This window comes from Canis lupus, chromosome 38 (genome assembly GCF_003254725.2).
Source record: "Canis lupus dingo isolate Sandy chromosome 38, ASM325472v2, whole genome shotgun sequence".
NCBI lineage: Eukaryota > Metazoa > Chordata > Mammalia > Carnivora > Canidae > Canis > Canis lupus.
Window position 1 is genome coordinate 1,873,272 of NC_064280.1, and position 24,256 is coordinate 1,897,527.

The following is a 24,256-nucleotide window of genomic DNA, read 5'->3' on the forward strand; positions in this document are numbered from 1 at the left end:
CCTGGAGGGCTTGTCAGAACACAGGTTGCTAGGCATCCCCCCCCCACACACACACACACAGCTTCTGAGTCAGGAGGTCTGGGGTGGGCCTAAGAATATGCATTCTGACAAGGTTCCAGGTGATGCTGCTCTTGCTGGGTCAGGGACCACACTTGGAGAACCACTGAATCAACTCTTCCATTTTCACAAGCAGATGTCTGCTATGGCCTGAATGTTTATATCCCCCCCCCCCCAAATTTATATTCCCAAGGTGATGATATTAGAAGGTGAGGCCTTTGGGAGGTGAGTAGGTCATGTGGATGAAGCCCTCATACATGGGATAATTACAATTATAGAGAACACCCTAGAGAGCCAGGTCACCCCTTCCACCAAGTGAAGACACAGTGAGGAGTCAGCAGTCTGCAGCCCAGAAGAAGGCCCTTGCAAAACCTGATTATGCTGGCACCCTGATCTTGGCCTTTCAGCCCCCAGAACCATGAGAAGTAAATTTCTTTTGTTTACCAGCCACTTAGTCTGGCATTTTGGTATAACAGTCCGAAAAGATGAAGACAGGGCCTGAGTGAAAACAGTAATGGTCTTAATACTACTTGGTTCCAGAGCTAGGATCAAACCCAGGTCTTCTGATTCTCAGTGTAGTGCTCCAAACATATTATCGATGTCCTGGTCACCTATCCCCTTGGGGCTGTCAGCAGCTGGGTGGTGAGGGATGGTTTTCCTGACAAATTAGAAATGGTCCTAACTTTATGGAGGGGGATAAGAGCTGGCACTGCATGACTTGGGTAGGGAGTGGGGGGGCACCAGGAGCACAAATCCTGAGCCTGCTGCAATTTCATCCATTTATTTATCTGATAAACATTTGCCATGTGTCTCCTGTGGGGAAAGAGCTGGGCCTGGCACTGGATGGGGTAGCCAGGCAAATAGGACATAGTCCGAGGGCTGGGGCTCTATTTCTTACCTCATTCTTTCTGATCCCTTGACACTGCCATACCCTCTAATGGGCTTCTGGGTCCATAGTGAGGGGAGAGCACTTAGGCCCCTGGACACCAACCTTTGCTTCTTTCCGGTATATCAGGTGAACTCCACCTTCTCCCTAGGCCTCAATTTCTTCATTAGAAAATTCAGTGTGGCCCCGAGTGAGGTAATGGTTAAACAAGACTCCTTTCTCAGCCTGTGCTTCTAAAGCTCTGGGAGTTCTTCAAGGGCTAAAACGGCATCTGACTTCAGTTCCATTTATTAATATCTTGATTCCATTTTTCCCTCCTGAAGCAGATTGGGGCTGTCTGGGGTATGAGGTATGAGGAGTTCCAGGAGATCCGGTGGTATGTTACGTACGAAACACTGCTGACTGACTGCAGGTCTGGCTTTGGCCTCTCGGTTTTAATTTACTCTTTCTTCCTAGCCATCTATTGTTTAGTTTATCCATAATGAGCCATGAATGGAGAAGGGAGACATATGGAACTTCATAGAGTTAACGAGGAACCCAATGATAATAATAATAATTCTGCCAATTTGCCTGAACATCATGGTTACCAGATTGTATTCATTGGACCAGAATTTTTATATAGCACATCAAGATGTTTCTAGTATTCAAAAAAGTGATCTTTATACTTAAAGTGGATTTTCATTCACTGGAAATAAACACCATCCACACCTGTAACAGAGAAGTCCACATTAATCACTCTGAAGGCTTCTCTGTTTTAGAAAGAAAATTTAAAGCTGACAAAGTCCAAGGATAAGAATTTCCAACTTCAGAGTATGAGAACAGCTTTTGACTATTTTTATACCTTAGCATTTGATTAAATTATTTTAATGGAATATGGTCCCTGGGGCTGACATATAATATGACATCTACAAATGTGTAAACAAATCATGCTATTTCTTCTCTACTTAATCTGAACTAAATGGGACAATATGTGTGTGCCATTTGCCAAATGAGGGGAAAGTTGAATTTATGCACGTGATAACCATTGATAAAGATTGTATTAAAACTACACTTGATAAACATTATAGTAACAAGCTGACCTAAGATGGCATATTTTTAAACTTAAAAACATGAAAAAATAACCAAATTATGTTACATTCCCTTAGAGTGCTTACAAGATAAAGGATGGAAAGGATTAGCAAGAACGATCTCTGAGATTCCTTCTGGCCGTGACACACTGGGATTCTCGAATGGTGCGGGGTCTGAATACCACGATGAAGAGCAGGAGACTATAATAGTTTGGCTGAGGGTAGGGAACACGGGGTGCCCTATTCCCCACAGAGTGTTTTTGGAAATGGGGTGAGACACATTCTTTGAAAGTCCAGATGTCAGAACTATAGTCAGAGAGCAGCTCTCTGTTCAGTTTACCCAAGAACTGTTAGAATCACCAGGTCACAGAGTAGGAAGGGATATTAGACATCACCTGATCTATTAGAACTGCCCCCAAATAGAAAGGGAAGTGAGAATCCCCCAAGGACTGAATCCTGTGTCTTAGGTGTGTTCACACAGAGGACGTTGACGCCCCGACGGCTGGGGCGGTGGCCTGCTCTGTTCTGGCTGGAACCTGCCAATGGGGCTCAGAAGCCAGTGCAGCCAAATGGACAGTACATTCTCCTTTCCTCTCCCATCAGCTAAAAGTTGTCTTTGCTAAAGGTGGATCCATTCATCCATGAATGGATGCATTTTCGGCCCAGTCCTAGGGCTCCAGGGAACACGGCTGTGGCACCCTGGGAACTGTCACCAGCCTAGTCTGGTGAGCTAGCTCTTACATGGCTTCATAATTTTAGTTACGTGTTTGTGAAGGAGGGGGCAGCAACATGGCCTGGTTTGGAGGAAATGCCCTTGAACTTGGGTTGGGGATGCACCTGTGGCCTCTCCTAGGCCAAAGCGTCCTCTGCTCTGTCAGTGGACACTGTCTTTGTATCACTTTCCTTGCAGCCTGGCTTGCTGCTTTTATGACCCCCTTAACAGATGGGAAGCAGTACTACAGAAAGCCTCAGCCCCAGATGATCTCCAACCTACATTTGGCTTAGGAGCAATCTATTGGATGTCATTCACTTTTACACAGATTAACCTTCCTTGTTTGTCTTTTGTTGAGGCTGAAAACAAATGCTTTTATATACGTGGAGTCCATGTCAGAAGTGGGTAGCCTGGAATGCGCTCAGGCTCAGGCTCAGAAGTAAGCTGTCCTCGGCTGAACATTTGCTGTAGATAACTGATTGCTTTTAGTTCCCCATAATCACATTAGCTTATATTTTTATGTTAATCCTTTTCAACTATGGTCATTTCCTCTCTCTCTCTCTCTCTCTCTCTCTCTCTCTCTCTGTCCCATTTACTCTATTTACACTTGACTGACCTCCCAGAACCCCCGCAGAGACCTTTCTGCATCTCTCTATAGCAGGGCTCAGTAACTGGCTCCCCTGACGTTTTGGGGTGCTTTAGGATGAAGCCAGCTGAACCATAGGTATATAACCCTGGGCCACTCCTTTGCATTATGTTCCTGTCAAGGGGAGTAATTTGCTGTAATCCAGCTGTCCACTCAGCCCATACCTCCTGGTATTGTGTCAAACCCATGCCAGCCCCTCCATATTTCACAGACAAGTAGAGAGAAGTCTCTGATGCTCCTGGTTTGCCCACCTGGAGAGTGAAATGGGGGAAGGGAATCCCCTGTGGTGAGGGTGTGAATGAGTTTCTCAGCTGGGCTTCTCAGGACATACCCTCTCTGCCTGCTACTCCCACCATTAGGGTCTGGTAGGCACACTCGTGGATCTCTGCTGGCAGGGAGATCTCCCCGGAGCAATGGGAGAAGGGCTAGAGAGAGACAGACTGCAGGAAAGCTGATTGGCTTCTTTTCTGCTCTTTCTTCTAAGAGGGTCCAGGCAAGCTTCCTGGCTATCGCTCAAACTTGGACTTGACCGTGAGCATAATCTTGCAACTAGATTGTTCACACTGATTGACCATTTCCTACTCCCACCCTATAGCCCTTCTGAGTCTTCATAGACCCAGCAAAAGCCAGAATCCTTACGAGCTCTCTGTTGTTCTTTCTGTTCTTGGGCAGGGGACCGTCCAGGGAACCTGTGCATGGGAGCTTGTGTGTGGGTAGCTTTACCTTCTTCCATTTTCCCCACACCAGGCTCCTTCAGTTTTTGGCTGACTCTCAATAGATGGATGCCTGTCTTGGGGGAAGGGGCCAACTCTGCTGGTGAGCTTACTGAGTCACTGGAGCTGTGTGGGTGCCGCCTCCCACCCTCCTGACCTGGGAAATCCTCTAAGCTGACCTAATTACCTGCAGTGAGGGACAGTGGACTGAGTCCCTGCAGATGTTGCTGTTTGAGGAGGGAGGGGATCCCTGGACAGGTGGGTGTGTGCCACTCTGGGATTAACCCTCTGGTCGCTCCTCCTTAGGACGATTGTCTGTGTCTGCTTTCACTTTGCTATCTTTCGGTGTTCTTCCAGGCCAGCCAGCCCTCCCCTAGGGATTCATTTATCTCAGTGACATAAGGGATCACAATCCCAGTTTAGCACAAATCTGCCTGATTCAGGGGCATTTCTGCTCCTCTCTCTTGCCAAGGTATCATCAGGAGATGGTGTGTTTAGTCAGAAGCCCTAATCTTTGCTCCTCCAGGGTCCCCTCCCAACCCTGTCTGAGCAGGAGCCATTCAGTCCCCTGATAAGTCATTGGACTTTGAGAAGCTGTTTTCCACTGAAGCCTCTCTGGACCTCACCGGGCTGCCAGCTGTTCTTTAGACCCACCACCTTCAGAGAAGCTGGAGTCCTGGAGGGTGGTTGCAAGGCGCATTCACCCAGCTCATCAACCAGTTACTGAGTGTGTGCTTTACCGGTATGTGTTACATTGTCTCATGCTTTGTAGTGTGTGGGGCTCTTTGACCTGCAGGGCCTGGCTGAGCTTCTGTACAGCACCGTGGGAACTCTGACGGGGAGCCTGGATGAAGACCGCTCAGGCTCCTTCAGTGAATGAAGGATGGGGCTAGGATGTGCTCAGTCCAACTGACTCCAGCAGTGGGCTTTTCCCACTGCTCCAGCTCAGTGTGAGCCCTTGGCAGGTAGAGCATGTGTATGAGACTGAGTCTCTTCCTCAAGTTGATAATCTCAATGTGGGAGTAAGATTTACACATGCGAGAAAGACTTAAGAACGCCATTCCATGCTCAAACATGACTGAGGATGACTGGAAGCTGATGGACGACAACGGGATGAGGAAGGAGAAAGGCCGTTACTGACGAGAGTCTTTGGGGAAGGCTATGTGGGAAAGGCAGGCTTTGAGGTGGGCCTTAAAAGATCGCTATTTTGAGGGGTACCTGGGTGGCTCAGTAATTAAGCATCTGCTTTTGGCTCAGGTCGTGATCCTGGGTCCTGGGATCCAACCTTGTGTAGGGCTCCCTGCTCAAAGAGGAGTCTGCTTATCTGTCTCTGCCCCTCCCCGCCTTGTATGTGTGCGTACACGCTCTCTCTCTCTCCCTCCCTCAAATAAATGATTAAAATCTTTAAAATAAATAAATAATCAATATTTTGACACATGGAGAAAAAGGAGAGAGGTCTTTAGGAATAAGGAGGCATAGGGAGGAGGAATGGTAAGGAGACCTCTCACTGCAAGGCTTGGGTCTCTGTTGTGTAGGGGGAGACAGAGTGAAACCTCATTTGTGGGGGGGTTGAATTCCAAGCTGAAAATCAATCCCAATTACACTCAAGAACTGGAAGGGAAGAGGCCAGGGCAGCTCCAAAGAGTGCTTGGAAGAGAGATAGGGTTCCAACCAAGCCTCACTCTTGAGCACAGCCTCGACCTCACCCTCCAGCCTATGCTGCCTAGGGCCCCAGCCCCACCCTAGTGAGACCTGGAACCTCTGCTTGTTGCAGTGACTGGCCACATAGCAGATATGGTGGGACCATCAGGTGAGGTGGCTAAAATGGAAACTGTACCTGAGATTGGCCTTGAACACATTTTAGGGGGAGAGAAGAAGAAGGAAAATATTTATTAAAGGCCATTTTCTGTTGGGCCTTTCGTGTATGTTTGTTTTGTTAACCTTCACAAGGACATGACAAAGTAACTATAATCATTGTTCTCTGTTTGAGTTGGGAGGTGCAGGATGCTCAGAGAGATTCAAGTACCTTGCCCTTGGTCGCATAGCCAGTGAGTGGCGCTGGTCTGTTTGGCTATAATAATGCTTGTTTGGCTCACCCCTCGTAGTAAAAGTGAAAAGTTGTAGCCTTTACCTTCAAGGACTACAGTCCAGTTGGAAGAATCAGCTAAAATGCCCAAGAAAATCTCCCAAGAGTGTTGGGCAACAAAGGGGGAAAAAAGTGAACACACAGACAGAAAATGTTAGCAGTGGGGAGTCCAGGTGGGACAGCTACCCTGAACTGTTGCAGACAGAGCTTCACAGGGGAAGCTGGGTGTTGAGGATGTCAGTGAGGGTGTAGACAGGAAGGAGGGTGGTCCTGACGGGGATGACCACAAAAGTGCCAAGGAGAGATGCAGAAAGATATGTGTGTGTGTGTGTGTGTGTGTGTGTAAATGTCTGTCAAACATACACAAAGGCAGAGAGACTAGACTGATCTCCCATATACCTACAGTTTAACTTAAAAAAAAATAATTGAAGAGCAATTTTCATGACATAAGATTAACAATTTTAAAGTGAATAGTTCAGTGACATTTGGTATTCACAATGTTGTGTGACCATCACCTCCTTCTAGTCTCAAAACTTGTTCATCACCCCTAGAATACCCCATATGCATTGGCTCACCACTCCCCATTTCCCCTTCCCCTGGCCCCTGGCAACCACTAATCTGCTGTGTGTATGGATTTGCTTGTTCTGGACATTTTGTATTAAAGAAATCATACGCTATGGAGCCTTTTGTGTCTGGCTTCTTTCATTTAGTTTTCACTACTCCATGTTGTAGCATGTATCAGGACTTTGTTTCTTTTTATGGCCGTATAATATTCCATTGTATGGATAGACTCCAATTTGTTTATCTGTTCATCCACTGATGGGCTTTTGGCTATCTTTCGGCTATTGTGAATAGTGCTGCTATGAAGATGTGTGCGTTTGTGTGTGTGTGTGCTTGAGTCCTGTTTCCAATCTTTTGAGTGCATACCTAGGAGTAGAATTGCAAGGCCATAGAGTAATTCTGTGTTTAACTTGTGGAGGAATTGCCAAACTGTTTTCCTTCACAGCTGCGTCATTTTACATCCCCACCAGTGATGAACGAAGGTCCCAGTTTCTCTACATCCTTCCCCAGTGCTTATCTTATGACTTAAAGATCTCCCCTCGCTTTTACATACTGGATCAGTATAATATCCAGTATCCCTGTGTCCATGTCTGTGTCCAAATCTTTTTCTTTTCAATTTCTTTTCTGAAATCCACCCACCTTGGGCCAGGGGCCTTGGCTGCTTCTAGCACTTTCCATTCCATGTCTCACACTGATCCAGCCATCGTTCAGTGGTGAGTTCTCTTAGGGTAGAGATCAGACTCTGAGAAGTTGGACGAGTGTGCTCTAGTCATCCTGAGTGGAGGAACCCAGGACCAGTTTCCTGCACTGCCTGCCCCTGATTTCCCAGCTCCAGGCCTGCTGGCTGGTTTCTGGCTGAGCTGTCCTATCTCTCCCCAGCCCTGCCCACTGGCTCCAGGCCTCTGAAGCCCATTGTGTAAACACCAGTGACCTCAAGGTTCTCTGACCCTGCTGCTGAGATAATGTGTTCAATCCATTTGGGCACCCCAAAACAACAGCTGGCTTTAAGAGGGTCCTACTGGTGGTGTATTAATTAGGCTGCTAGGGCTGCCATAACAAAGGACCACAGACTGGGTGGCTTAAATAAACAAATTTATTTCTGCACGGTTCTTGAACCTGGAAGTCCCAAGATCAAAGTATCAGCAGGGTTGGCTTCTTCTGAAGCTTCTCTCCTTAGCTGGTAGATGGTTGTCTTATCCCTGTGTCCATGTCTGTGTCCAAATCTTCTCTCTTCAGAAGAACACCAGTGATCTTGGATTCGGGCCAACCTAATGACCTCCCTTACCTTAATTATCTCTGTAAAATGCCCTGTCTCCAAACTCAGTCACATTCTGAAGTCCTGGGAGTTAAGACTGGCATATGAGTTGGGATGGGGAGCCCCATTCCAGCCATAGCAGGAGGAGCAGAGCAGCAGGGGTGCATAATGGCCGGGGAGGCAGAGAGGGGGTGAGGAAAGGGGGTTGGGGGCTGAGGGGAACTGATGATTCTTCTGGGCCCCTGTTGGGTTTCAGAGAGACCAGCTTCCAGGCAAATACAGAACAGGTGGAGGAGGGGAGAGACGGTGGCGGGGAAGAGGGCACTGGTGGCGGGGAAGAGGGCACTGGGGGTTTCGGGGAGGCAGGAAAGCAGTGTCCGTGATCAATAATTTATTCCTGGATGGCGCGCAGGAGGGCGTCGTCATGGCAACGGGTGGGCTGCTGGTGGTCAGGGCCTGACAGTTGCCTCTCAGAGCTGCCTGTTCTCCCCAGCTCCTCTCTCCCTCCCCCTCCTTTTCTTGTATGCCTCTCAGGAGGTTTTTTGTGGCCTGCATCTTGCCTGCGCCTGGGGCGCCCTGGTGTGTCTGCTCTGGGGTGGGGACCCTGGACTATCAACAGCTGTAGCGGCTCCTCCTCCAGTCCCATGTGGCCCTGGGCAGGTGACAGGGAGAAGCCTGACTCCCTCCAGCGGTCATCCCCCTGGCTTCCCTGCCACAAGGCCTCTTGCCGCAGGCGCTCAGAGCGCTGCTGCTTCTGGCAGCCTGTTTCACCCTGTCGCTCCTCCTCACTCCTCCGCTAGCAGGTGGAATGCATTGTCTTCTCAGCGCTGTCACTGCACTGGGTGTCTCAGTCCCCGCAGAGATCCACCCCAGCAGGGCAGCTGGGCAGGGCCTTTCCCAGCCTTAGTCCCCTACACTCCAGCCCCCCCACCCCGTGGATCATTCTTGGCTCTGCCATCGTTGGCTACAGCAGCTGACCATTCACTTCCTTCTGGCCTCAGTGGGCAGAAGATGCCAGGAGCATGCAGCTAACCTGCAAGTCTGTCCTCCCCACCATATCATAAGCTCCAAAGTGCCACATGGTAGGTGCTCGGGAAATATTTGTGCTTCATTGTGAATGAATGAAAGAGAGGTCTGAAGGAGGCTTGTGAGTCTGGAGCAGGTTCTTACACTGGGCAGGCATCCTCTGGGGTCTCTCTCCCAGCCTTTCCCAAAGACGGGCTCTTAGGTTCAACACCTAGTTGTACAGAGCCTCAGTGATTGAGACCTTTGAATTTTTAAAGTTATTTTTCATATGTATTACAATTCACTGCTCCCCTGATTCACTGGCTGTCATGACTAATAAGGGATCTGGGTCTGTAATAACCATCTAAGACTTAATGTTATTAGTCTTGTAATTGCTGCTAAGAGTCTTCTCTGTTCTCTGAATTTGTAAATCCTCATGCACAAAGATTAGGAAAACATACCCCTAAGCTGGAAGCTGCCAAAGGGGCTGGGTGGTTGGAGACCAGCCTCAGCTGCCTGGCTGGGGTGTGAGTTTCCCTGACAAAGCCTGGAGCCAGAGATGCAGATATGCCTGGGGAGCATCTGTGAGCCTTCTTGGGGAATTGGGGAAGGAGGGGGTGCCCTGCAGGGGAGCTTGGCCTGGGTTGCCCTCATGACAAGCAGCTGCTGGTGGAGAGAAGCGCCTTATCTCCAGGGAAAGGACACTCCTTTCCTGCCCCCTCCCCATCCCAGAGGCTCACAGCCCTGATGGCCCAGAAGAGATGGCAGTGATGTCCTAATCAGATGGTCGTGATGCTGTAGGCAGAGATTAGAATCGACGGGAAAACCAGCTGTATTAGAAATGTTCTCCCCTGGCTTGATCTCCGGAACAGTTGCTGCCTCTCCCCACAGGGGATCTTTTCCCACGAATGGCTCTCTTGAGTCCTCGTTGAGAAGGGTTTATCATGGGTTTGATAGTACTGCTGTGGTGGAGGGCTAGGGCACATGGCTGATTGTCACTGGTTTGTGGGCCAGTGTCCCTACACTACCCTCCTGCTCTTCTATCTGTGAAGGCCTCAACACTGCTGCCTGTGAGTATTCCCACCCAGGGCCAGCACCCTTACCCTCCACATACCACTTTCCTGCTACCAATTAGCGTGGAAACTCTGCTCACTGCTTTCTCCTTCTTTTTTTGTGATGAAACACACATAAAGTTTGCCTTTTTAATCATTTTAAAGTGTATAATTCAGTGGCATTCAGTACATTCACAACATTGTGCACCATCATCACTGCCTGCTTCCAGAGCATTTTCATCACCCCAAAAAGAAACTCCCTACCAATTAAGCAGTGACTCCCCATTCTCCCTCACCCACCCTCCCAGCCCCTAACAACCACTAATCTCTTCTGCTGTGTCTCTACCAACTTGCTTGTTCTGGATATTTCATATAAATGGAATTATGTAGTATTTGGGCTTTTCCTTTATCCATCATCTCTGAATGGATATTTGGGTTGTTTCTTGTGAATAGTATTGTTATGAACAACACTTTGAGCATCTGTCTTCAGTTCTTTCAGGTAGATACCTAGGAATGGAGTTTTCGGGTCACATGATAATTCAATGTTTAACACATAGGGAAACCGCCAGACATCACCAACTTCTTTGCATGTGCCACACTCTGTCGTCTTCTTTTTTTCTCTGTCTTCTTTTTTTAAAAAAAAATTCTTTTTATTTGAGTAGGAAGGGGCAGAGGGTGAGGGAGAGAGAATGTTAAGCAGACTCCATGCTGAGTGTGCAGCCCAATATGGGGCTCCATTTCATGACCCTGAGATCACAACCTGAGCTGAAACCAAGAGTCAGACACTTAACCAACTACCCCACCCAGACACCCCTTCCCTCTTTTTTTTTTTTCCCCCCAGACTCTGCCTTCTTTTGAGATAGGGGGCAGCTTGTTCCTTATGCCCATTCCAGGCTATGACATTTGGCAGCCACTTTTGGAAAGTTTCTGGTTCCTAGCCCCTGGTCAAGACACAGTGACGTGAGTGGATGCAACAAAGGAATCTAGTGTTGCCAATGGAGTGATTTCTAACTGCTTTTAAGGATGTTGCCAGATTTTGCATACCCACACATGTGCTGTCCTCCAGAGCCGTTTGGGGGCTACACATTGTTCCTGCAGGGGAGCCAGCACTCGGAACCTTGTTTCATCCTCCCCAGTAACAGTCTTCAGAGATCTTTCTTTGATAATCATTCTTTGCTTTTGACATGAAACGGTATTCCCAACTGCATCACCCACCATGTTTTTCATTCTTGGCCCGATCTTTGAACTTAAGGAAGAAAACTCAAATCTACCCTCATAGGATAGAAATTTGCCACCATGGGGGCCCACCAAAAGAATATGCTATAGGTTTTGAAAGCACTTCCAAAAGAGAAGCTTCAGAAATGTTCTAAGCATGGGCAGGTGCATTGTTAGAATATGGATGTAACCTCCCGAGGGGACAGCTTTGAAAGAGGTGACGCTCATTTAAATGTATAAATTCTGGTGTGTTCATTTAAATGATCAGTCAGACGGCTTTATGGGCATATAATAAAAAAGAGGATGTGAATGGTTATTGAATTATGTACACCTCTAGAAAATCAAAGAAAGTTACACATTTTAGGAATTTTAAGAAGATGAAGTTCAAATTCCTAACCCAAGACTGTAGTGGGATGGTTAACACAAAATAGTGTTGCCCAGCTCCTGCGGAGGAGAGAGGTCAGTGGGGGAACCCAAAGGCTTAGAATGGCATCCCCATCTTCATAAGAGTTAGAAGACAGGTTATTACAGCCATCAGTCTGGCTAGGAGGGGGCCATTCTCCATCTTCCGGGACAATGAGAGGGTAGGCTGGTGAGAAGTACAGGTGAACTGCTATCTTGGTGAACTGAGTTTTAAAATTTTTTATTTCTAATTTTTAAAAAATATTTTATTTATTTATTTGACAGAGAGAGCACAAGGTGGGGGGAGTGGCAGAGGCAGAGGGAGAAGCAGGCTCCTTGCTGGACAGGGAAACCGACATGGGACTTGATCCCAGGACCCCAGGATCATGACCTGAGCTGAAGGCAGATGCTTCACCGACTGAGCCACCCAGGCACCCCGAGTTTAAAAATTTTTTAAAATAGCCTATCTCTTGCTCTAGCCTGCACCACTAGGGCTTCCCTTTGATGTTTAAATATTGTATCCAGCTTTGGAAGAAGTTTGACAGAGAAGCTTTGGGCAAAGCCCCTAGGCCAATGTCTTGGGTCTATTTGACCTACTGGGTAGTGGTGTTTTTCCTCCCTGTTCAGAAAGCTCAAGTCAGCAGCGAAAGGAGTGGGACCAAAGACATCTAGAGAGGCCTGGAGGGAAGATGGAGACTCAAAGCAGCTAGTCTGGCTCTTAGAAGATTTCAGAGTTATGTTGGAGCCTGCTGTATATGATATGACATCCATATACCTAGCCTATAGGTATAGGCTATACCCTAGCCCGGAAAGGGGATGACAAGGTCAGTGGAATTTCAGAGCCAAGAATAGATCCTCTCTCACTCATTACCTCAGTAACTCACTTCAAGATTTGAAGAATATCCCCCCTCTAGGAAAGTGGTACTTCTGAAACCTGTTTCACATCTTTGTCTCATTAATCCCTGTAATCATTTATTTAGAATCAGATATTGATGAATTTGACAGCAAAGTAGAGAAGGATGCTGCAGTGACTTAAAAAAAACTTTATTACAGAAAATATATACTTTTTATATTTTTATGTATCATATATATTTATATATTTTTATGTTTATATATATAATTTGCCATTTGAACAATTTTAAATGTATAATTAAGTGGTATTTAGTATATTCACAATGTTATCTAATCATCACTGCAATCTATTTCCAAACTTTTCCATCACCCCAAATAGGAACTCTGTAGCTATTAAACCCAACTCAAAAAAAAAACCCCAACTCCATATTCTGTGTTCCCCAGCCCTGGGTAACCTCTCATTTACTTTCTATCTCTATGAATTTGACTATACCAGGTACCTCCTTTAAGTGGAATCATACAGAACTTATCCCTCTGTGTCTGGCTTATTTCACATAGCATAATGTTTTCAAGATTCATCAATATTGGAGCATGTATCAGTACATCATTGCTTTTTATGGCCGGATAATATTCTGTTGAATGGATATACCACCTTTTGTTTAGCCACTCATCCATCCATAGACATGTGGATTGTTTTCAGCTTTTGGCTATTATGAATAATGCCGTGATGAACGTTTGTCTATAAGCATGTGTTTGCATTCCTGTTTTCTATTCTTTTTTTTTTTTTTTAATTTTTTTTTTTTTCCTGTTTTCTATTCTTTTGAGTGTATACCAAGGAGCAGAATTGCTGGCTCGTATGGTAGTTTTATGTTTAACTTTTTGAGGAACCAAATTTGCATGTTGGCCATTTGTGTATCTTCTTTGGAGAAATGTCTGTTCAAGTCCTTAGCCCATTTATAAATTGGGTTGTTTATATTTTTGTTATTGGGTTTTAGGAATTCTTTATATATCCTGGATATTAAATGCTTACCAGACATACAATTTGCAAATATTTTCTTCCATTCTTCAGGCTGTCTGTCCATTGTCTTGATAATGCCCTTTAATGTACAGTTTTAAATTTTGATGAAGTCCCATTTATCTGTTTTTTCTCTTGTTGCTTATGCTTTTGGTGACACATGTATAAGAATCTATTGTCAAATCCAAGGTCATAAAAATTTACCTCTCATTTTCTTCTAAGAGTTTTATGGTTTAGCTCTTATTGTTAGGTTGTTGATTGATCCATTTTGACTTAATTTTTTTACATGGTGTGAGGTAGGGGTCCAAATTCATTCTTTTGCCTGTATAAATCCAGCTGTCCCAGCGCCATTTATTAAAGAAACCATTCTTTCCCCATTGAGGGGAAACCATTCTTTCCCCATTGAGTGCCCTTGTCAAAAATCAATTGGTCATAGATGTATGGGTTCTATTCTATTTTGGTCTTTATGTCTATCCATATGCTAGTACCACACTGATTTGACTACTATAGTTTCATAGTAAGTTTTGAAATCAGAAAATGTGAGTCTCTGATTTGAGAGTCTCAGGATTGTTTTGGCTAGTTAGGGCCTCTTGCAATTCTGTATGTGTTTGAGTATAATCTGTTTTGGCCATATCTTTTCATGAATGTATAAGTACTGATTTCTTTTGGGTGAATACCCAGAGATACTGCTATGCCATACAATATAAGTATGTCCAGCTTTAGTACACTGTCTGTTTCACAAAGTGGTTGTGCCAGTTTATTTTTCTACCAACAATTATGGGAGTTCCAGTTGTACCAGGTCTTTCACCAACATTTGGTAGTCTCAACTCTTTTGCAAAGTTTTTACCTTTTTGAGTAGATTGCCCCCAAATTATGAGTCAAACATTACTGTATTTTTCAAAGGCAGTGTAATCATCCATGTCTTTGTTCAGGTGATCTTTCTCTTGGCATCAGGTCTTGGAAAGTGCTGCTTGCTCCATGCCCCATCACCAGCAGCCAGGGTCTTGGTCAACTCCAGAGGCTGGAGATCTGGCTGGTGAGCTGCATCTTTAAAGCACAAAAGCTCAGCCTTTTGTGATTTGGAGTGTGCCTGTAAAGTTGCTAGAGGAAAATCGATAACTGGAATCTGTCCTGCCTGCAGCAGTCAGCCATATGAACACCATTGTGGATGAGGCTTTTAGAGCTGTGCCTAGACCCTGAGAGAGATCGGTTCTTAGGTAACTGCTTCACAAGAATGAGGAAGCTAGCAGAGCCATCCTATTTGACTTTGAGCATTTGCTCCTAGAAGAGACTCCTTCAGACACAGAGCCTGAGTCCAGGAAGGGTAAGTGGCTTCTCCTAGCCCTACAGCACACTAGGGCTGGAGAGTCTTAGATCTGTTTTTCGTACTTGTCCAGGACAGCGACTGCTCTTTTCTACTTTCAGCTTGCTGGTTAGCCAAACTCAAGTCATATAGTTCAGTGAACATTTACTGTAGGCCTCTGTGTACCAGACATGGAACCAGGGACCTTAAGAACTGCAAAAGTCAGGTTGAAGTCACTATGTGTTGTTCATCATTCTACTGTAGGGGAGGAAATAACTTGCACACATCTTTGCAATGAAAGGAGGATGAGGTCTGTGCTTAGTGAGGAATATACATAATGTGCTTTGGAAGTCAGAAGCCAGAATGTTCCTATCCAGCCAAAGGGCGGAATTGGCTTCCTGGAGGAGGTGGCATTGGCACTGGCCCGTAAAGGATGAGCAAGATTTTGTTGAGCAAAAATGGAATAAGGGAACTCCAGAAAAAGAATCATGAAAAGCAGAGGTAGAGGTGGGCTGTTCCAAGCATTTGGGAAAAAGCAAGTGTAGTCAGATTACTGGATGCCGACAAGGAGTTTCCTAGATGTCAGCAGGGGAGATGGATTTTATTCTGCAGGAGGAGGGAGCCCCTGCAGGGTTTGCATGAGGATCAGTCCTTTAGTGTTGTGCCTGACTAGAGAGCATTCTGATAATGTAGGGAGACCACGGGATTGCCCCAGCCTCTCCTGCCTCTGCTTCTGCACACATAGTATCCACACATAAGAAAAGCACAGACATAGGACACACATCAAGGAAGATGTACATATTTACAAACATACCTATAGGAACCAGGACAGACACATGCATGGAGCCCAAGAGACCCACACATCAAAACACACCAGTATGTAAGAACTTATTGAATATGCATACACACAGATTCACACTCACATGTACATACAGAGTGATCCATCCTGTAAGCTGAAGGAGACATGCAGCCAGTGCCACATCCATGGACTAGAACACCTATAGATAACCGTAAGACAGGTACCCACACATACTGAGACACACTAATAACATAAGTCATGCATATAAGACGGAAATTATAGGACACACCTACGCATATGCCTACCAAACCAGCCAGGAAGACATATACATACCCTAAACACTTTTTCTCTCTCTCTCCCACACACACACACATACACACATACACACACACATACACACACACATGTGCACATACACACAGAGCCAAGCAGAGTGCTCACACTCACTGAGCCACACATTTGGGAACTGAAACTCTTCCCAAGGATGCACAGGTACATGCTTTCATGCACACTCATGAATACATGCTCACATGTAGACACAACCCCAAGCACACCCATGAGGCAGTCGCACCACAGCTGAGGCAGACATATGCTCCAGTGGGTGCTGACTCAGGTGCTGTGGGTGCTGGTGGGCGCAGGGAGACTCCTCACATTTTCCTCCTGGGTCCCCTTTGAATGGCTTCTTTCTTGATGGTGCCGCCAGCCCTGTGTGATCCTGGGGTCTCCACGCTGGATGAGCCCTCAAAGGTGCTCTCCGCCTCCGTGCTTGGCTTTCTACAGCTCCTCTGACAGGAGCCACCCACAGTTCTGCTTAAATCCTTCAGACAAAATACTGCAGGTTTCCTGTTACAATAGAATTCACTTTCCATCCCTGGAAGTGAGGATTATGCACCCAGAGAGGAAAAAGACCTTTAGCCAGGACAACCAGGGTCATTTAACAACTGCAGTTTGAGGGCCTCAGGCTCACCCAGCCCCACGCTGTCCCCTCCTTTCCTGTAGGCAATCACTTGGCCACACTCTGGCAAGGTCAACCGTCCCCCAGATCACTGCATTGCTTATCTCTTCTGGTATGGGAGAGTGGGTAGGCGGGGCTTGGCACACCGGGCCTCTAGGGGGGGGGCAGTGGGTGGCAGGGGGGTGAGCCTGCAGGGGCAGGGGTGGGGAGCCCCGCCTAGGACCTGGGTCAAGCTGGAGCTCTCCCACAGGCACGCCAGCTGTTTTCACAGCCACGGCCATCCTGTACTGCTGTGGGCTGTCCTCTGCGAATGTGACCCACATTGAGGCCAGCCAGCCCCAGCAGGTCTCCCTGCTCCCTATTGCATTCCTCCCCTCTGGCTACCAATCCTTCCTAACCCCCTGTTCTGCACTGGGGCAGTCTCCCTCACTCAAGAAGGGAGCTGTGACACAGCTGGCTCTGGGGGATTGACCTGTATGGCTGCCTCAAAAGAAACCTCCAGAAGACAGTAGACCGCCAAAGCAGTGGGGTGGCCCTGCTCTCTGGGGACACCGCCGCCCCCATCTGAATGCTTGCCTGATTTTCTCAGAATCTAACCTCCTTGGGCACCTGGGTGGCTCAGATGGTTAAGTGCCTTTATCTGAGGTCATGATCTCCAGGTCCAGGGATCGAGCCCCACGTTGGGCTCCCCACTCAGGGTGAAATCTGCTTCTTCCTATGCCTCTCACTCTGCTTGTGCCCTCTCTAATAAGTTTTTTAAAAAATCTAAAAAATAATAATAATAGAATCTGGGGCACCTGGGTGGCTCAGTGGATGAGCGTCTGCCTTTGGCTCAGGTCATGATCCTGGGGTCGTGGGGTCGTGGGATCGAGTCCTGCATCAGGCTCCCCACAGGGAGCCTGCTTCTCCCTCTGCCTTGTCTCTGCCTTTCTCTCTGTGACTCTCATGAATAAATAAATAAAATCTTTAAAAAAAAAATCTAACCTCCTTTTTTTCCTTTCAATGTGGGTTAAATCTGGTTTCTCTCCTAACCCCTCTCTTACCGTGCTGATGTGGGAAATGGGCTCCCTTTGCCCCCACCTGGGGTGTACCCTTCTATTCTGGCTCTGAACCATAGGACCGACACCCTCCACTCTGGTGTGCCTTCCTCAAGTATCCTTCCTACATTCTTAGAAACTCTACTAGCGAGTGTTCATTATAAACAAGAGAAATGGCTCGACAGTAGTCCCTGGGAGAAAGCCAGGCTGGGGGCAAGGTGTAGGGCAGGAGGGAGCCAGGGCCAGGGGGCTGCGATGTTGACTTGAGCTCAATAAGAGCCAGCAACGTGATGTGATGGTCAGAGAGGCAGTGCAAGCTGAGCTTTCCCAGAGGAAGGGCAGCATCTGGAACCAGGGCTGGTGTGTGTTCTGTGCTGGGGATCATACCACACTGTTACAGATACCTTTTCTTATGAATAAAAGGAGTTTATGTTCTTTGACGAACATTTAGAAAATATATATAAGTGCAAAGGAAAAAATGCGGATTATCCGTAATTTTACCACCCAAAGAGACGCCATTCTTACTCTTTTTGTAATTTGCTATCTTCACTGAATAATTTTTCGTATCATTAAAATATGATTTCATCATTTTAATAATTATATGACATTTAATGGCTTATGATAGTAATAAGAATCCAGTTTTTTTTTTGTTATTTACCATATGTGTCGGGCATTATCATTCATTGAATTTTGTAACTTGAGATTAATACTATTATTATCTTAATTATACAAATGAAGAGAATGGGATACAGAGAGGCTGAATAACTTGCCCAAGGTACACAGCCAGTAAATGGCAGAGCCAGATTTTGAACCCACATCATCTGGCTCCAGAATCCTTATTTTCATTTTTTTAAAAAATATTTTATTTATTTATTCATAAGAGACACACAGAGAGAGAGGCAGAGACACAGGCAGAGGGAGAAGCAGACTCCATGCAGGGAGCCTGACGTGGGACTCGATCCCGGGTCTCCAGGATCATGCCCTGGGCTGAAGGCAGACGCTAAACTGCTGAGCCACTGGGGCTGCCCCAGAATCCTTATTTTCAGACACTACTTCCTGTCACACCATGGACATGGCATAGTTTATCATTTCCCCTAGTGATGGCCCTTTAGATTGTTTCTAACTTTTTACTATTATAAACAATATTCTGATGAACATTTGTGTGAATTACATGTTTTAGTTATCTTTGATTATTTACCTAAGATCTACCCTCAGAAGTAGAATTTATGAAACAAAGCATAAACTTTTTAAAAAGATTTTTTATTTATTCATGAGAGACACACAGAGAGACAGAGACACAGGCAGAAGGAGAAGCAGGTTCCCTGCAGGGACTCAATCCCAGGACCCCAGGATCACGACCTGAGCCAAAGGCAGACGCTCAATCACTACTCAGGTGCCCCAGCATAAACATTTTTAAAGAAGATTTTGTTTAGGGCAGCCTGGGTGGCTCAGCAGTTTAGCGCCGCCTTCAGCCCAGAGCCTGGAGACCGGGGATCGAATCCCACGTCGGGCTCCCTGCGTGGAGCCTGCTTCTCCCTCTGCCTGTGTCTCTGCCTCTGTGTGTGTGTGTGTGTGTGTGTGTGTTTGTGTCTCATGAATAAATAGATAAAACTTAAAATATTTTGCTTATATATTAAAGAGAGCGAGAAAGCATGAGCGGGGGGCGGGCAGAGGCAGAAGGAGAGAGAATCTCAAGCATACTCCTGCTGAGCATGGAGCCTGACAGCAGTTCAATCCCACAATCCCAAGATCATGACCGGAGCTGAAATCAAGAGTCAGATGCTTAACCGACTGAGCCACTCAGGTGCCCCAGGGCATAAACATTTTTAAGACTTTATTTTTTTTAAAGATTTTATTTATTTATTTATTTATGAGAGACACACAGAGAGAGGCAGAGACAGAGAGGGAGACACAGGCTCCCCACGGGGAGCCCAATGCGAGACTCAATCCTTGGACCCAGGATCATGCCCAGAGCCGAAGGCAAATGCTCAATTACCAAGCTACCCAGGCATCCCATTTTTAAGACTTTTAGATGCATTTTCAGATTTCCCTCCAGAGGAATGTCAGCAGAGTCCACTCTTACCAGCAATATAGGAGGGCTGGGCTGTACACTTTAAGAGGAAGCCTGACCCTCAGAATTTTGGCCATTGCAGGGGGAACAGGTTGGTACAGGATATGGAAGTAGTTGCATGCAAGGCAACGGGACTGGAGATACATAGTCTGGCGAGGACTTAGATGCTAGACAGAAGGCGAGGGTACACTCGTGGCCACAGTCACATGTGTGATGGGCTATTGAGTGGAAGAGAGAGAGGTTTGTCCTGAGGCTTTAGAGGAGAAGTGGGCCAGCGAGCTGTAGTTGACACTGTGAGCCCTCGTCCTTTGTGGGGCTTTGGATTGGGCGGGGAGGGTGTTGAATAAGTGTTACATGACCCGCTGCCATCCTGGCTTGGGTTCGGGTAGGGCATGCGTATGGGGGAGGCCGATACCACCCACAGAACATTACATCTTCTGGTCTTAAGTGGGGGGTCTGCTCCTCCTTCCACCCCTGCCTTGGGGAGCCTGGCCCAGCCTGGTACTTCTCTCTGTCTATTCCTTCAGAGGCTGAGCAGCACAGCCTGGCTTGTGTCATGGGCCACATAACTCTTCCATTATGCATGAGGGAGACCCAGTGGTGAGCGAATGAGCAAGCTGGGGTGGGGGGGTGGGGGGCTGAATGGTTATTAATAAACAAGTGTATTGTGTGGGATTCCATTCACAGCACTTTGAGAGGACGTGGTGGGCTTGAGATAATAAAGCCCTGTTTATGTCACCAAGGGCTGGGGAGGTGGCAAGTGGGAGGTGGCAAGGAACAGGGAAACCAGGAATTATTTTGATTCCACCCGGAGCAGGGCTGCTGTGTTTGCTCTGAGGCCAGCATCCAGGGGGGCAGATCTAGCTGGGATTTTGCTCAGGCTTCTGCACATTGGAATAGCCTGGGTCCTGAGAAATGCCCAGCTTTCCATCCCCATCTGTCCCCACGGAGGGAGGCTGAGAAGACGCTGGATGAACTGGAGCACAACTCGTTCAGGAGAGAGGTGGAGTGGTCAACTCTACCCCACTCCCGGCCTCCTGTCCCTGCCCCATTCCTTCTGGGTGAGTCCTTCTGCTTTGGCCTTCTAAGATCCAAAGTGGCCTGTGTTAGGATTGTGCCTCATTTCCTGAAGATGCTGGAGTTGTGTGTATGTGCAAGGTCTGCAGGAAGCTTCCTAGCCAGTGAGAGGACTGGTTTGGTATTAGGGTGTGAAACATGAAGGAAGCAGGCCAGAAGGGAGAGAAGTGATAAGGAGGGATTAGCTTCAATTTTGGAGGAAGCGCAGCAAGGGACGAGGCTCCCAAGTCCTGGCAAGGAGAGCCTCGTAGGGGAGCTTTGTCTGAAGGGTGTCTGGGAAAGAGAGGCTGAGGAGCATTTGGCAGAGGAGGATCTCAGGCTGTGCACCTGATTGCAAAGCCCGTATTAACTCTGTGACTTATCCCTCTGGGTTAGCCCTCCCGAGCTCCTCCCTGTCTCTCCCTCAGCCCTTGGCTCTGGGCCCCACCATCCCAAAACAGCCCTCTTCGGCTCATCCTGTCCCACTCAGTCCTGGCATGCAGAAGCTGCTGGTTGGGAGGAAGTGAGAATAGACCATTTTGCTCTCCGCTGGCTTCTAGGGATGCAGAGCAGGTTTTGATTCAGGGTGTCTTGATTCTCTTTCACTTTGAGTTGAACCAAAACAGGAGGGAAGCCAGGGCGCAGGCAGGCCTGGGTCAACTGGCTCTGTCAGGAGCTAATGGTACTCCCTTTGGCCATGGCGAGTGGCTCTGGCCTGGAGCTCCCCTGATCCGGGAAACGTTTCCATCTCAAGCCAGCTCTAAGAAGCCGTGTGCTGGTTTGCTTATAAGTTGGGGGTGAGAAGGAGGCCGGTGCAGGGACTGTCTCTCCTGCCTTCCTTGTGGGTACATGGCTCCCTGAGGCAGGGCTTGGACTCAGTGACTTGAACTTTTTGTTCGGATTGAGGATTACATGACCCTACTTAACCCAGGAAGGTTTGAGGCTGTATTAGAGCCAGAATGGGCTGATTCTAGGTTATTGGAGGCTCAAATCAGAAGGGGCAATCTCCCCAAAGGCAAGCCAGACTTTTCCCCAGGGCAGTGTCAATGTCAATGTCTCAGAGCTATGCAGGCTACCCCCTTACCTGAATGCACAAAGCAAACAATGCAGGTTCCTTGAGTACGCTGCACCCCTGGATGGCCCACCCTGGTCCTAGTCGCAGAGCAGTGGGATGAGGAGGTGGCCCTGCAGAGTACGGTAGCTCTTCCTCAGGCTTTCCACTCCTACAGATGCTGTGGGCACTCATTTCCCTTCCTTCCCACAGTCAGAAGAGGTGGTGACTATTTTTAGAAGCATCTGCATGCTCCTCGGAGCACTGTTTCTATGATTTATGTGTCAGGCTGGGTACTCTTCTACTAACAGAGGGCACCAGAGCTGGCAAAACAGCGGGAGGTCAGGAGTAGGGGTGTGTGTGATTAACCCAACTGCAGTCTGCCTGCCTAGGCACCTAGCCTGGAGGAATGACCCAGCATCTTCCACCAAAATTTTCGGGGATTCCTACTGACTATTTTATGGTTGTCAGTTGGTGTGGGAGGTTCCTAGAAGGTCCAAGAACAGAGACAAGGGCCTTCCTCATAGAGGCAGGCAGGCTGAGTCGTGCCATGGGCCCTCCCCTCTCAAGAAGACAAGCCCAGCGTGTACCAGGAGGGATAGGCAAGATGGCCTTTCTCAGGGATGGGAAAGCCATCACAACTATAACTCTAACAGGCAACTGCTCACTGAGAGTCTACCTGGGATGGGCTCTTCTCCAAGCACGTGGTGTCTGGTTATCTCCTGTAACAGGTGCTACTGTTCTTTTAGAATGGAGGAAACAGAGAAGATAAGCATGTTGCCTAGGGTCACACCATCCGTGACCAAGCCAGTTGTCCTCCCCAGCCCAAGACCCTGCTCTCCTGAGACTGTAGTGGGCTGTCTCCCAGTAGAAGGCAACAGCATGCTTTGTTTTGGAGGTAGGCCATAAGGAGGACTGAGGTCAGATGCAAAGAAGGACTTCTTGACAGTAAGAAGGGCCAGGTGAAATCTTCCTTGGAGATCTTTGGGAAGTATCTAGTGCTTCAGGAGGAGGCCTTCGCACAGGCCGGACTCTGGATTAATGGCCACTTGGAGATCTTATGTCAGTAAGCTGTCCGTGAGAGATGCAGGACCATGCATCAGTTGCACAGCAGCCTCTGAGCATGCCACGGATCCAACTGAGATTTGGATCAGCCCTTGAGATTTGGGGTCTAGAAAAAAAGGCTGGCATGGGGAGGGGAGTGTCTGCTGAGGGCCCAATAGAGAGAGGAAGCCAGGAGAGGGAAGCCGCCCCAGGGAGCTCTGGAGCAGCCTGGGGGTTAATAGGTTTTTCATTTGAGCCTTCCAGTCAGACGTGCCCAGAAAGAGATCCCTGGCTTTGCTGGGGCTCCATTCCTGGAACCACCCCCTCCCATATGATGCAAGCATCTGTAGTTCATGTGAGCTTAGGGACCACTGCTGGGGGCTGTCCATGCTGAGGTGGGATTGGTGAGCCATTTGGGGAGGATGCTGACTCCTCTAGCCAGGCAGCCCCAGGGCTACCCTCCCCATTTCATGCCCTCGGTCCCCTGATCTATACCATGGCGGCAACCTCAGAGTAGAATATGCAGGGTGGGAGAATGCTCTCTCTTCTCCCTTGATTGCTGCAGTGAGGAATGGGTGTAGGCTGCCTGGGTTTCTGGCCAAGTTCTACCCCTAGCTGGCTGACCCCCTGGTTCCCTCAGCTGTCAAGTATGACATTAACAGCACCTGTCTCTTGGGACTTCATGAAGATAGATGAACTAATCCACAACGTCACTTAGCCCAGGAGAAAGGAGGAAGACCCCTCTGTCCAGGGCCGCCACACAGCCACTTCAGTCTCTCTCCCACGCCACCCCACTCTGTCTCCCACTGGGGCCCAGTTCTGTGTTGGGCAGGTGGCCTCACCAAGTGCCAGAAGCTCTATCCTCTGCTTTTCTCCTTGGCTCAGGTTAAATAGTCCAGAGGTCTCCTGGCTGCATCCTGCTGCTGCTCCCTTTAGCTGCAGGAGCCAGTGTGAGGCCAGATGCTCAAGGTCCAGGACTTCTGCTCCATGAGCTGCCTGCAGCCCCATTTATTTTGGGTCTATAGAGGTAAGAGTCCACTTCTGGTTTATCCCATGTGTCTGACCTGGCGAGTCTTCCTCATAGCTCAGTGTTACCCACCGTTTGAGGGCCTAGAGTTGAATCAGGGCTCTCTTCTGCCCCTTTCTGCCCTGTGACAGGCTCTCCACATTCCAGCTGCTGCACCTCCAACCCACCATCCTGCATCCATTTCCTTCTCCCCACCTTTCTGGCTTTCTGTCCTGACTGCCTCTGCCCCAGGTCCCTCCCTTTCTCTACCAGCACCCTTCTCCTTTGACCAGCCCTGCCTTGTCCCTGGGCTGAACATCGTCCAGTTTATACTTCTCAGGGATCCAAGGACACTATGCATGCCTAAAGCAAACATCTGTTGACATTTAGAAGTACCGAAGGATCCACAT

At 47.8% G+C, this 24,256-nt stretch overlaps 1 protein-coding gene across 20 annotated transcripts in view; it reads left to right on the forward strand.

Annotated features, from left to right (window-relative positions):
- Positions 1-24,256, forward strand: part of NFASC (neurofascin) — a 176,882-nt gene that overhangs the window by 19,281 nt on the left and 133,345 nt on the right. For 7 of the 20 annotated variants that reach the window (XM_025421132.3, XM_049107003.1, XM_049107002.1 and 4 more), the window contains exon 1: positions 20,473-20,750. The exons of 1 other annotated variant lie outside the window; for it this stretch is intronic. The gene's annotated coding sequence lies outside the window, so the exon portion shown is untranslated. Of the gene's footprint in view, positions 1-20,468; positions 20,751-23,847; positions 23,868-24,256 lie in introns of those variants that run through there. 12 more of the 20 variants (XM_049107007.1, XM_049107008.1, XM_049107000.1 and 9 more) reach the window with 6 other exon arrangements.